This window comes from Chelonoidis abingdonii, chromosome 24 (assembly GCF_003597395.2).
Source record: "Chelonoidis abingdonii isolate Lonesome George chromosome 24, CheloAbing_2.0, whole genome shotgun sequence".
Classification (NCBI taxonomy): domain Eukaryota; kingdom Metazoa; phylum Chordata; order Testudines; family Testudinidae; genus Chelonoidis; species Chelonoidis abingdonii.
In genome coordinates this window covers 23946870-23962062 of record NC_133792.1, presented here as the reverse complement: position 1 = coordinate 23962062, position 15193 = coordinate 23946870, and positions in this window count along the sequence as shown.

Genomic DNA, 15193 nt, shown 5'->3' with positions numbered 1-15193 from the left:
TGAGAAGGTTCACAGGAAACGGGATTTTTCCTTCTCCTGAGTAGGAAGATTGGAGACTACTTCAGATCTTGCTTGTTGTCTGCCCTGTATGTCCTATACTCCATTATGTTGCTGCATTACAGGATCTGTGTGCTGGTATGAACAAACTCTTCAGACTTCTGCACAAAGCAGTGATGAAGTCATTTCTGCTTCTTGGTTTTAAAAGTCCAGTCCTTCAAACCAATCTTTTTTTAAAAAACTTGAATTTCTTTTATCTTTAATACTTTTTAAAAGGAAAACAACAACAAAAATCCCTCCTGTGAATGTGCTATCACCGTTGGTTCTTCCTTGGTTTTGATTTGAAGCTATGAAGCTCGGTGTCTGTGACGATGTTATTTCTGTATTTCTCAGGATAAGAAGCGGCAATCATCCCTGCCACATAAAAGGCAGGAGAAGGGGGGAACTTGGGGAAGTAGTTTAAGTATGAGGCTAATTTGTAAGTTTTAGATGATGTGTAAATCAAAGATGACAATACATAAGATGTCAGCGTCAAGCTGTGGCGTTTCTTTGGGTTCTCAATGCGTTGCTTGCGACGCGCAAAGAAGCTCAGGGATATGTATTTAAATGTGATCCACTGAAACCCTAATCTTGATGTTGCAACAGTAGCTTCTTTCATGGCCTGTTTGGAAGCCCATTTTGATCTGAGTAAGCATCTCCACATCTGGATTTTAGGAATTAAAATCTGGCTTTGTTTGTGGGGAGTTTTTACATCAGTGGCTTGTGCACAGTCAGGAACAACAAGTAACAGTTTCCTTCAGATCCACATTGCCTGTTCTGAGCTATTTCAAATCTGTATGAAGACACCCTGAGTTACATCAGGTCAGATGCTGTGACTGCGTGGATTATAATCATTAGCGATATCAGTCTGTCAGGGCAAACTGGTGAGAGAATATTGATATGTTGACAGGAGAAAATGTCCAAGATGTTTGCAAACTGCAGAGGAAATCATGGGATGGCCTGGAGGTGTCCTGTAATACCACTCCCCTTCCTCCTCCCCCAATTAAGGCTTCAGTAAACTTAACAAAAACAATAAAATATAGAAATGCCCTGCCCTCCCCCACCCCAGTGTACCCAACAGTGCCCTCTGCCTATCTTGATGGGTATCTTTAATGTGACACCTAGGGCTGTCAAGCGATTAAAAAAATTAATTGTGAACACTGTTAATAAGAGTAATATTTAGATATTTTTGGATATTTTCTACATTTGAAAATTGATTTCATTTACAACACAGAATATAAAGTATACAGTACTCAATTTTTAATTCAAATTTGCATTGCAAAAAAATAAAAAAATAGTATTTTTCAGTTCACCTAATACAAGTACTGTAGTGCAGTTTCTTTATCATGAAAGTTGAACTTACAAATTTAGAATTATGTATCCAAAAAACTGCATTCAAAAATAAAAATATAAAACTTTAAAGCCTACAAGTCCACTCAGTCCTACTTCTTGTTCAGCCAATGGCTCAGACAAACAAGTGTGGTTACATTTGCAGGAGATAACGCTGCCTGCTTCTTGTTTCCAATGTCACCTGACAGTGAGAACAGGCATTCTCATGGCACTGTTGCAGCTGGTGTTGCAAGATATTTATATGCCATATGTCCTAAAGATTCATGTGTCCCTTCATGCTTCAACCACCATTCCAGGGGACATGTGTCCATGCTGGTGACAGGTTCTGCTCGATAACAGTCCAAAGCAGTGTGGACCGATGCATGTTCATTTTCATCATCTGAGTCAGATGTCCCATGCAGAAGGTTGATTTTCTTTTTTGGTGGTTCTGATTCTGTAGTTTCCGCATCAGTGTGTTGCTCTTTTAAGACTTCTGAAAGCATGCTGCACATCTTGCCTCTCTGATTTTGGAAGGCACTTCAGATTCTTAAACCTTGGGTTGAGTGCAATAGCTATCTTTAAAAATCTCACATTGGTACCTTCTCTGCGTTTTTTCAAGTCTTCTGTGAAAATGTTCTTAAAATGAACATGTGCTGGGTCATCATCCAAGACTATTATAACATGAAATATATGACAGAATGCGGTAAAACAGAGCAGGAGATGTACAATTCTCCCCCAAGGAGTTCAGTCACAAATTTAATTAACACTTTTTTTTAATGAGCATCATCAGCATGGAAGCATGTCCTCTGGAATGGTGGCCAAAGTATGAAGGGCCATATGAATGTTTAGCTGGCTACAAAAGTGGCATGTGAATGCCTGTTCTCACCCTCTGGTGACATTGTAAATAAGAGGGCAGCAGTATCTCCCGTAAATGTAAACAAAACTTGTTTGTCTGAGTGGTTGGCTGAACAAGAAGTAGGACTGAGTAGACTTGTAGGCACTGAAGTTTTACATTGTTCTGTTTTTGAGTGCAGTTATGTAACAAATCTACATTTGTAAGTTGCACTTTCACAATAGAGATTGCACTACACTACTTGTATGAGATGAATTGAAAAATACTGTTTCTTTTGTTTGTCATTTTTACAGTGCAAATACTTGTAATCAAAAATAATGTGCACTTTGATTTCAGTTACAACACAGAATATGATATATATGAAAATGTAGAAAAACATACAAAATATGTAATAAATTTCAATTGGGTTTCTGTTTAACAGTGCAATTAAAACTGCAATTAATCATGATTAATCAATTAAGCAAGAGCCCTAGTGACAACATCACGTTCTGAGAAAACATCTCCGGGTGCTCAGAGAGCTCCTGACATGCTGTGCTGGGTGAACAGAGGTCCCAGAACTGTAGTAACACTGGGCATTTCTACATTTCCCTCTTCAAAGCACCTTACAAATGGCTTGTGCTTTCTCCTTCAAACACTTCATTTTAAAAATGTAATAGATACAGTGCCAGGCTCCATGATGGCACCCTGAGGACTCTGCCGTCACGTGCTTTGTAAAGTGCAGCTTTCTCACTGCAGACCTCCCTAGGGATTAGGTGCATTCCAAGTGCTTGAGAATTGTACTGAGAGAATGTCCAAACCAGCCCTATTCCCTGATTATAATCACCCCAGGTCGTCTCAGGGCTTGTCAATATGGACACGTCGTATAAATCTACAACACCATCCTGCTGTGCACTAATTAGCCGCCCCTGCTCACTAAAAGGTCCCTGGTACACTTTTCCCTACTGATGGTTGAAACAGCAGTAGGTCAAAGTACACTAGGGAACTTTAGTGCACAGCACCATGGTCTGTACACAAACCTTGTGCACTGTGCAGTGAGATCCATACAAATAAGCCGTCAGACGGGCAGAATGACATAATCAGACAACAGTCAGCAGCCATCCCCAGTCAGCAGCCTGGTGTGCCAGTATCTGGAAGCTTGAGCTTGGACTGTCCATGCTCAGAGATGTTAGCCTACGATAGGTTTATTCTCTCACTTTGGGAGAGAAGTCTGACTGTGCACTGACCGCTAACAAGTGCCTGAAAGAAGCAACGTGGTTGGGTGGAAGAAATGCCACCAAAGACAGAAATAAATAAACCAAACCACATGCCAATCATCCTCAGCAAAGCCTTTTGTGATTTTTTTTTTTTCATTTTATAAAATGTCTTGTAATAGTTGATAACATTATTGACTCAATTTCCATAACAAAACTACCTCTTGTGTGACATCCTGTTTATCATCTCAAAGGGATTGTGTGAAAAGCAAAATACTGCTCCTCTTTCTGTTTATATGTTTCTGATGGAAAAATGTGGAGTGTAAATGTTTTTGGTTTTGTTGCTGTTTCGATTTAGTTGTTGTTGGGTTATTGGTCCTTTAACAGTTGCTGCAGCAGCATTTGAATGTTCAGGTGACGTTTTGTGATTCTGTTGATCAGACCTGAAACTCCAAGCACCACCAAGGTGGAGACGCCTACCGGGCTGGAACTTCAGTGAGTTTCAGTTAGGCCATGGCCACCTTCAGGATTTCCCATGGTGTCAGCCAGCCATGTAACGGCACCAGTGCAAACCTCTAGCACACAGGCACAGTCCCTGCTGGCTGCACTGGTGCAAATCACCCAGACAGCAAGAGACCAAGAAAACCAAAGCTTTGCACTTTTCTCCAGAAGGTGCCCAGGCCTCTCCAGGTTGGTTGCTGTGCTTTGCAAGGGCTACCTGCAGCCCTTGCCCAACACCCCCATCTGGTTTGGTTTAACACACCAAGCATGAGCCGGTTGATGTAAAATGCAGCTTTCACCAACTAAATTGAATTTCCTCTGACTACATCACTGGCATCTCGAAAGCCCTAGAACAGAGCCGCACAATAGGCACTGAACAGATACGTGGCATGTATGCATTACGTTGGTAGCCAGGGATTTCCTCAGGGTCCTTGTGCACATGTTCTGTGTTACAGACATTTACAGCTTACAAAGAAAATCAGTCCAGAAACCATCCCTGTTGCATTGGCCCTTTGTCTCGCCTGTTCCATGTGGCATATCTGCAGTCAATGTGCCTTCCCCTCACATTAGGACTGGCCCTGTCAACAGATGTGCTGCAGGGGATGTGTTTTCATTCAGTCAAGCACAGCAAAACAACTTTTTTCCCATGATCCCTTGCATAAATCAGGGAAGCAGGATGTCACCTCAACATAACTAATAGTGAGCGTTTAACTGTTATGTTTAACATGCTCGGAGCTGGAGTCTAGACAGGTTAGCATGGCTGGTCCCTGCCTTCCTCCCCCATGGATCCCAGCTGCACCTCGGGGGCTGGTCACACTTCCCATCTCAGGAGCTCGCTCTTGTCACTACACTATGACCAAATGAATGTTTCTCCTGGTGTGTCCTGCTTGTGCTGTGGGGCCCGCCCTTCACCCACTGGTGGGCCGACGTGCAGGCTGCTCATGTCTCACCTGTCTCTGCTCTGTGACTTGACTACCTGTGGAAATGTGACCAATAAGTGTTAAAGGCATGTTTAGCAAGTGTTAGCTGTTTGAACTAATAAATGTGAATTGTTCTGCACCGGTTGGGAGTCTGGTGTTTCCTTTTACTGACCACCTCCATCCTGTTCTTTCTCATCACTTGCCTTTAAAGGGACTCGATCATGGTAACAAGGTCAAGTGCTGGACTTAGGCACATTTACTTTGCAAGTATGTGATGCTGAACCTCTGCCCTGCTTCTCCCCTTCCTACTTCTGATGAGGCCAGTAGCTGAAATGTTCACGGTGTTCATGGTTCAGGGCAACTGCCTCTGTATTCCCCCTTCGTGGACCACCAAGGGCACCTGCTCCCAGTTCCTGGCTCCCCATCTGTCACCTCTCAGGCAGAGACCCACGTCCCTCTCTTTCCCAACCAAGGTTTTCCAATCCTCACACTTCCTTGCCTATACTTTGATACGCCTGCAAACCAGACTACCTAAGCAGGCCAGCGTCTGCACTTTGCATTGTCTCCAGAAGCTATAGCAGCTTACCACACAGCTCTGTAAAAGTAATTTATTCTTAAAGTGAAAGCATTACAGAGAACATTCAAACCAACCCATTCTTATGCTAACGAGCTTCCCAGAGTTCACCCCAACTCCAGCATTGGGCTCTAGTACATGGCAGTCCTACAAAACCCACAACTAGGTTTTCCCCATGGTGACAAGTTCATAACTGTCCCAAATTCAGAACCAGAACAACCACGAATATTTCTTTCCTTTGTATAGCTTGGGCCTTTGATCTTAACCTCATGTAACAGGTGATCGCAGACAATGGCCCACCTCTCAGGGTGTGGCTTCCGAAGGCTGCGTTTTTGCATAACCAAAGGTGGGGAATTTGCATTCACCTTCCCCCTAGAGATTCCCCAGGAAAACCACACTAACCACATTTTGTTCCAAAAGTCCATTCCTGCCTGGCACATGGTTCAGTATAGTCCCTCATCTGTCACGTTTCCCTCAAGAGGTTACATACAATCCCAGCCCACAATAAGACATGACTCTTCAGTTAATACAATGGGTCCCAAAGGATAATGCAGGAAATTGCCATCTCTGTGGCTCCCGGGTCTGGGAAAAGCAGTCGCTCGCTCCTCCTTGTCTCACCCCAAGTGGCTCAATGCCACACAGCGCACAGACAGCAGGGTCCCCTGCCCTGAGGTGCTTGCAATCTAAATAGCCCCACTGCACTGCTAGCCCCTGAGGAGGGACCAGTCTGAGACTGAATTCTGTGTCTGCTGGAACAGGGAGTGACAGTAGCTTTACTACTGTGGGATTTGTGGAAGCCTTGGAGTGGATGGGGAGGAGCAGGTTACAGGCCTGGGGGAGCAGGAGAGGTGTGAATGGGAGAGCGCAAATACTAGTGGTGCCTCTGGGATTCTGCCAAGTAATGAATGCAGAAGGCCGTATTGTCTTGACAAATGCACTTTCTCCTGCTGCGCTGGGGGTAGAAAGCAGGTTCAGAGAAAACAACTTTCCCTCTCAAATCAGATCTTCTGCATTGTAATTACTGCAGCTTGTCATGAATTCCTTTGTCTTCTCTGCACTGGCTCACTGATGACAGATTTGTGTGTGTTCATTGCGAGGGGTTCAGAACATGTAACAGTTTAAATAGGCAATCGTCCCTATTGTTGGGTACAATGAAAAGAGATTCTTAAAACCAGCAAGAGGAGATTCTTGCCTTAATAGCTGCTGCAAAGCAAGAAATGAAATCCCAACAAACGCACACACCAAAAAACCTTGACCAATGTGCTTTGGCGAGAAACTGCAGAAATCAATTAAAGATATTTCGTGTCACCGAGACAGACAAGTACTAAAAGATGAAGAGGCGTTTTTGTATGTTTGTTTCTATAAATATTGGAGTGCGTGCATTAGGGTCCATTCAGTGGTAAACAACTGCACTGTCACAATGGCATTGTGAACCATGTAAAGGCAGCAATGCTCCCCAAATGAGCAGCTGCTCCCCCCACACTCAGGTGCTGCTTTCTTCTCTTTTGTTGCCTGTGAAGCACCAGGTTGATAAAAATGTCAGTTAGTTGCCTAGTTGTACTGAAGACTTTGTTCTTAACACGTTTCCTTTATAGGGAGATTGTCCCTTAAATGTGATATTTTTCATAATGCCCAGTCCACAGCACTGGAGAGTAGGTGAAAAGTGCCCCTCAAAGTCCCTGTCCCAAGAGCTTAATCTGGAGGCAGCTGCAGTTTCGGTAAAGAATAAATTGACTAGTATTACATGTTGTGTGTGGCAGGAGCTGTGGTCCAGTGGCCTGAGCACGTGGCTACGAGTTGGGAGGCCTGGGTTCGAGCCCCTGCCTCTGACTATGTTTTGGCCTTGATGAGTCACTTGGCTTTAGAAATGGAGAAACAGCCCAAGTAAGGTGGAGAGGAGGATTCACTGTGCTTTGAAAAAGTGATCCAGGATCATCTGCTCTGAGTTGTGGGTATGATATTAGTTTACTTTATCCCCATTTGAACCCTATGTAGCAATGAGAGCTATTGGACTTGGATGGGAAATCTAGCTCTCAAAGGCAGCCTCAAAATTTTCTCCAGGTCTGTCCCAAGACTTTGGTGACCCAGTGGTTCAGGATTTTAAAATTCACCTCTTTCAGCGTGGGCTGCCATGTTCCTCTCTGCCGTTCCTTCTCTTGGCTTCATAGCTGCTGCAGAGTAGGAAAGGAAGGCCCAAACAAACCAAGAAACCCTCAAGCAGCTGTGCTTTGGAGAGAAACGGAAGAGTTAGTCTCCTGGTAAGAAGAGGCACTGTTAGTTCATTCCAATCAGATCCCGGCAGTGAGAGGGTCTTGGAGCCTGGGCTCCACCCCAAGTGGGAATGTCTACACTGCTATTTTTAGCCCTATTATCAGAGCCTGAGTCAGCCGAGCTGGGTGCTGAGACTACTCTCTGCCATGGGGCTGTTTTGCAGTGTGGATGTACCCTTGGTAACTCCTGTCCCTGCTTTGGGGTTCCCTACATCCTTCATCCTGGGGCTGCCAGCTGTTTGTGTTCTCTGCTCGAGAATCCTTCCTGCTGCCATGGGTTAGCTTTGGAAGGGTGAAGGGAGAGGAGAGCATGTCGCAAAACTCAGTCTGAGCCAAAGGATCTAAGTGCAGTGTGCCTGTGCCTGGGCCTGCTCTACCCTGGGCCAGACTTCACAGCAGGCTGCAGTGGTAATTCCTACGCAGTGCTGGAGCCCTTGGTTTTCAGGAAGCCCTCTCGGCAGCAGCAATGAACATGCAAGAGGATCAATTAGGATGGGAGAAGTTCAGCGTCACCCGCAGTCTCGTTCCGATTGTGCACCAGACCCAATGGGTTGCTGGAATGAGCTTTTGCGTCTTGGCTCCCGCTGGGTATCATCTACAACCCCAATCCGGTATCCGCAAGTCTAGGGCTTGTCTTCTGAGATGATTGCGAATGCAGCAGGGTGGGGAAGGAAAGGATCCAGTCCAGGGGAGTCAAATATTTTCAACTTCCTGATCTGGTTGTTTCTGAGAGAGCAAATGGTGAGATTCCCTAGTGGCTGTTTTAACCTCCTCTGCCTCTAGATCTGCATGCGCTCCGGATAGAACCACACAGCCCCCAGAATCGCCAGGGGCTCTGCCTCATCCCTGGGATGTCGCAGGTGCACTCTGGGCTTACTTCACTTCCATCGGAGCAGCCTGGTGTTTTGCAGCTGACGATTCAGCCTGAGGATGCTCCTGTGCAGCGCGTCAGTGTTACTAGCCCCTGTCAGACGGAACTGAGAGGTGATGGACTTGCTAAAATCACAAAGTGAATCAGTCGCAGAGCCAGGATGAGGGCCCTTGAATCCCGACTCCCTACCTCGTGCTTCAGCCACTCCTCGCCTGCCTTCTGGTGGATCTCTTTGGCTTGTGGGGAGACGGTCTCCCTTCAGCAGACCCCTTTGTCCTCTGTCCCTGCCCTACCGCCCATTGGGATGTTATATGGGCTACTGCGCCAAGTCCTCCCCCTGGTTTGTCTGGTGTGGAGTTCCAGTGTCCTGGGTCAGCCCATGTGTCCAACTCGCAGGCGCCACACCTGCTGCTGTGCCCTGGCTGTGGCTCCCTCTCTAATGCCGGGATTGACTCTTTCCCTGCTGACACAGGAGCCTGCTGAGAACAGGAATTCAAGGAAGCCAGATTTGGCTGGTGGTGTCACAGGAACAGTTCCCTTGGCAACAGGAGCCACATGAAATGCTTTGCTGAGCAACGGCCCCTCCTGTCTCCCCCTTTCCTATTTCTCCTGGTCCCCAGCGTGTCCCCCAGGCTGGGGGCTGGCCCCAAATCTGTGGGGGTCTCAGCAGAGCCCGTGGCACAGCCCCAGCCTGCCCGTCTCATTGCTGAGCTCCAGTGCCAGGGCCCAGGCGTAGGCCTGGCCCGATGCTCTTGAAGCTCTTGGCGGCCTGGTGCCGTTGCTCTAGCTGCATGTGCAGTAGCTGAGTGCACATGGGATGCAGCATTCGCTATTGTGGGCTGATCACGGGTGTGTTGGGAACTACAGCCATAGCATTGCCCTGAGCCCCTGCTGGAGCTGCTAGCTGGGGAGAGCTGAGCCTGATGGGCAGGTGCCTCATGTCCACGTGGCCCCTTCTCTGCCAGAGCAGCTGGTCTGACCACGGCGGCTCCTTCAGAGCTCAGCGGAGTGGGGAGCATCCGTGTCTCTAGCCCCACCCCACTAGGCAGAAAGGCTCCTGTCCAGCCTCCCTGTCGACCCCCTGGGTACTGCAGTGGAAAGGGGAAAATCCTGGCAAGCAAGAGTGTGATACTGGGAGTGGCAGCCAGGCCTGATTCACCCGGCCCACCCCATCCTTGCAGAGACCCAGCACAGTCGGCAGCCACCTGCTGTTGAAGCCCAGGGCCTGGCACGTCTGCCGGGCACTGCTGGGCAGCTGGGCCTTGTCTCTTCGACCTGCCCAGCACATGGGGCACATTCCCTAAGCAGTGCGGGAAGGAGCCTCCCAGGAAGAGGGATTGGCCTTGAGAAAGGGGACACGAGGGCAAACTCCCTGGCACTGGGAATTGCCCCCCAGTCCCTTCGGGCAGTGGTCTGGCCTGGCTGATGGACAGAGCTGGCCGGCTGCGATGACTACGGGCTGATCTTGGGCCCTCGCTCGCAGCAGGCTTGTGCTGAGATCACCCAGCACTTTGGGGGCCAGCTGCTCATGGCACAGCTGGGTGAAGTGGGCGTGGCCTCTGTGGAGACTACCCCAGCCCTCTGACTCAGTTCCCCCTCTCCTCCAAGCCTCCCCAGGGTCTGTGCTGCTCCGCCCACAGCAGCCCGTGCTGTCCCTTGCTGCCCTGGCCCCTTTGGTAACTGTCGCAGGGGAGCTGAGCCAGGATCTAGCTATGGCAAGTACCTGGCCTTAGCCTGTAGTATCTGAGTGCCTCTCAGTGTTTACTGCGTTTCCCCTCACACAGCCCCGAGTCAGGGCAGGGCTGTTCTCCACACTGCACAGGTGGAAGCTGAGCCGCAGAGGGGCTAACTGACTTGCCAGGGTCACACAGGAGGTTTGTGGACAAACAGGGGTTGTGCTCCAACCACTGGGGATCCTGCCTTCCTTGTGTGTGATGCCATTTCTCTGCAAGCCCCACTCCACGGTGGCAATGGGAGACTCTCCTGGCACCAGCCTGCCTCAAGCGGAAATCTTTTCAGTTAAGCGGGGCCAGGCCAGACCTGCACTTGGCTGAGAGGCCTTTTAAGTGTGTCTTGTTTGATGGAGAAGGCCAGATTCCATCGGTAACCAGGGTCTGGTACAAAGTCCCTCTGCCACTGCCAGCAGTGTGAGATTTGCACAGAAGTTGAAGCCTTTCCGTAGCAGCTAACCTTTGCTCTCTTCATCTGTTCAGCCCAGTCCTGCCGTGTTCAGCGTTGCTCGATGGGAGAACCCGCTCCCTTTTGAGGCCAACCCTGTTCTGTCCTTTGTGTTTCAGCCTTCCCCAGTCTCCTTTCTCTTTGCTGCCTTTGCAAGCCTCCTCTCTCCTTCCCTGCACAGCAGGAGTTCCCAACTCTCAACCCTTCCCGGACCCTTTGCGTGGACATCCAGTTAGATTAATAGGGGCTGGAGGAGCCCACTACGGCGGGTTGTGGGCTCAGGCTCTCTGCAGACTCAGGCAGATCCATTGCAAAACAGACCTCAAAGCTGAGACTCTGCAGAACATAAGTATCTCCAGGGGCCGGGTAAATACCTCAAGCAGGGCACCTTCAGCCTGGAGACTAGGGGTTTGAGCCCCCTGCCCTAGGAAAACCAAGGTGCTACGGGTTGGGATGACTCAGTGGCTGGCACTCTTGCTGCTTGGCCAGGGCTCCAGGGTGGAGCTAGAGGATGCTGGCTGCCTCCAGGCTATGCTGGTGGGTTGTGCGATCTGGCCTGTAATCCCCACTTCCCCAGCAGGGTTTGTGCTCAGAAGATTTCCCCTATTGGTCTGGGTGGCTCAGCTGGGTGGAATTCCCTCCCCCACTGGGAGCCTGCGGGAGGAGTGAAGCAATGGCAGGGGCTTAGGGACCAGGAGATGCTGTAAGCCCTCAGGGCAGGGACATGGCAGGCATGTGAGCAGCTCATGCTAGCACAGGCTGGCTCAGAGAATGGGGCACCATGGTTCACGGCAGGCGGAGCAGGGAGTGACTGTCAGGGGGCGGGGGTGGGGGTTGGGGTCTTTACCAACCTAGAACACTGCCTGAGATGGCCCCAGGCTGTTTGGGGGCCACAAGTAATTTGAAAGGCTGGGGAGCTCTGCTCTCAGGGCTGAGGGGTGGTGGGACTGGGGGTGGGGGCCAATGTGTTTTTCTCCTTTTTAGGATGGACTGTAAGATACTAGCTCCAGTGTGACAAGGGCTTCAAAGAAACCCCAGCCCTCCTCTCTGAGTTCAGGGTGTTCCTTGCGGTGGGGCACTGCACCAGCCTGGGCTTCCGCTCCAAGCACAGCTGCCTGGCTGGGTCTCCAGGCCCCAGAGCTGCTGCTATAAGGCAGCTCCCCAGGGCCTTTGGGATTCCAGGCAGTTCAAATCTCTCCCTCTTTGCTTGCAATTGAAATGTTCATTTTCTTTCAATCCAAACAGTGAAAGAATCTGCATCTTTCCTTATGTCCTCAGCAGCCACCTTTTTCCTGCTGTTTCTACTGTTAATTCTTCCCGTCTCCGCAGCATGTATCCTCCTTCAAGACACAGCTCAGCTTGTTTGACGTGCCCCCGTTGTGGATTTATTCCCACCAGTGGGGTGCTGAAGGTCCATATTAGGGAGAGTCTGACGTTCAGGGTGGGGATAACAACACTTCATTCATCTAGAAGGGCGGGTTTGTCCCTACCTTAAAATGAAGGTAGAGACTGTTCTGAGAGCCTGGCCGCTGGCTTGGGCTGGGGATGGCTGCGCTGTGTTAATACTGAGTTGACACAAAGGGCTATTTGAAAACCAGAATTGGAGCGGGGAAAAGTACCAGCACATTTTAATTTTCAGTTCAACCTCTCCTGACCACCATGTTTTGATTAGAACTCCGCTGGCCTTTCATCTCTTCATTCAGGCCGGTGACAGCGGCCATTGCATTGTGTGTGCGGTGCAATAGTTTATCACCGAAGGCCAGCTGTTCTATGAATTCAGAGACGGCGCTGAACAAATCATGCTGTCACTAACGTCAGCCGTGTTAACCTGATCTTTGGTGGATCACCAGTGTCAACATTGCACAGAACATACATTATGAGGCCCAAGGACTCTGCGCAGTGGTTGTCAGGCTGTTCTATCGTAGTCATACTCTTTGACCTTCATGGAGTAACTTCCAAGGATAGGCTGCCTTCCTTTCTTAGAAAAGCCCCTCTCGGAGGGTGTGCACCAGCCCACCCCAGCCACTCCAGAGTGCCTGGCAGCAAAGCGAGGCTGGGCTCACCGAGTCATGCCCTGCGGTGAAATGGCCTGTCCTGGCTGCCCTGGGGACAAGTGTGTGTCTGAGGAAAGTCTGTGGCTGGTCAGCCTGTATCATTCATACATGGCTCAGCTGCGCGCAATTTACTCCGTATGGAGCCTTCCAGCAGAGGGCAATGACTGGCTGGAGAGTTCTGCTCAGCTATTCATGTGTGAAATCCCGGGGAGCGGATTCTGAGCCTGGGGAGACGTTCTTCCCTGGTGCTTGTGGGAGTGTTGCCCAGACATCCCTTTGTGGTCATTTTGATGTTTGACACCTAGACCACGTAATGGCTGGATGGGCCGTGTCCAGGAGCCATTTCCTACCCTACAGACTTGAATGTGCTCATGCAGGACATTGAGGGCTGCAGGACACAGCAAGGTATAGCACTGGTGCTCAGTGCAATCAGATGTTTGTAACAGCCAGGAGCCTAGTGGCAGGCTGAGCTCGTGTGCCCCGTTCATCCTGGGTCTCTGCTGAGGTTCTCATATAGGTCACCATGGTGAGGCCCTAAGGAACTGGGCTGATTCTGCACAGGCCACCACACAGCCAGGTGGTTCACTCCCAACCCTGGCTTGGTGTGACCTGGTGACTCAGAGGCAAATGGCTCCTGATCCTCTTGCTGTCCGATTCCCTGAACTAATTGTTGTCTAGAACGTAGCACAGTTGGATTAGTGGTGGGAAATGGAGCCTGCTCCTTTGTCACGTCCTTTGCGTTGTGTGTTGAAGTATGCTAGTCACTCATGCAAACAGGTTCCCAGCCTTCTCGTTGGAGTGAATTGGTGGGATATGAGCCTGCCACCCTTTCACCGTGTCAGCAGAAGATCAGGCCTGTCACTAACCAGCTCCCTAGTCTCAGTAGTCAGTGAGCTGGGGCCTCTCCAGGAGGGCCGGTGGTGCTGGCAAGTCATTGCTGTTCAATGCATGTTCCCGAGCAATTGACAACTCTCCAAAAGCACGACGACGATAAACCTCTTGTGACAACCAAAGCCCTGCCTGACAGCTGGACTGTCCGGCACCATTTGCACCAGAACCAAGCAGCCTTGGCTCTGAGCCTGCTCTGTTCAGCCAGGGATTCACAAGCACCCCCCAAACATGGACGAAGTCGTCTGACTCTCGGGCGATGGGCCAGGGCTGCCACCCCTCCACTGCGAGAGAGCCAGGCATGCAGCGCATTGGGGACTAGCAGGAGGCCCCCAGCAAACTAGTGATTGGTTCAGGAACGGAACCCAGGAGTCCTGGCTCCCCGTGCCCATCTTTGATTAGATTACACTCCCTCTCCTACTTCATCCTCCTTGCTGGGCCTGGGGCTGGGCATGTCTCTGGGACAGGTGATGTTTTGCAGCAGTTCAGGGCTTGGCCTGACTTGGTTTCCCAATCATTGTACCAAGAACATACCATGCCCTCCCAGTCGCAGATGGAATCCGTTGGTGGGACCCTCCAGCAATGTGGTACAAAGTGCTGGTCGCTGTCAAGACCCTCGCCTGGGGACGGTCCAGGGGAAGGCTGCTTTGAAGTGTTTCTGTGGCAGAGAAGAACAATGTTACTCACGCTAGGTGCTACAATAGGATGCTGGTTCAATGACTTCTAGATTTACACCCAAACATGCTGGTGAATCCCTGTGGCAAGAAGGGAAATCTGGTGGTTTAGCAAAGCTGGCAGCAGTTAGCAGGAGTCTCTAGGATGCCAGGTTAGAGGGTGGGACTCGAAGGCCATTGTGTGGATTCCCATTTGTAGCCCTGCTTCTAATGGAAACAAAGGTAAATCCAGCAGAGTGCACCCTCAGGAGTGCCCAGCTCACTGGCAATGTCTAGGCAGATCCCTGGTCTGCAGAGACTCGGAAGCAGCTGCAGCATCTCCAGCCTGTGGGGAGACAGCTGGTTCCTGCCTGGGCGAAGCTGCCCTGGGAACTGAGGGGTGTGTCTGACCGAATTAGGACAGGGAGCCACATCAGGGGCTGAGCCGGGCCCTTTGCTCAGGAAAGGCTTTTCTGGGGCTTCTAGGAAATAGTAGCTAGCAGACCCCCATGGCAGGGGCTGTGACTCAAAGGGAACCTACAAAGAGAGATGGCAAAAGCTCAGCATTGATGTGCCCAGACTTTTACCCAGCACAGGGACCTGTTGACAATAGCAGACGTTACTGGTTCTGCATTCAGTATAGTAGGTTAAAGCCCCCTTTCTTTATAGGGATGCACCATGTGGAGGCTACAGCTCCCAGCATGCATTGCTTCCTTTTATATGAAAAAACGCATCTTGCTCCAGAGGCTCAAGTGCATGCTGGGAACTGTAGTTCTCACATGCTGCACCTCCCAAGTGAGGGTGCAGGTGGCAGCCAGCTGTGTTGTGGAACTCCATGGGGTGCATTTGGCCAGAGGGGGCTAAAGCGTGACCCCT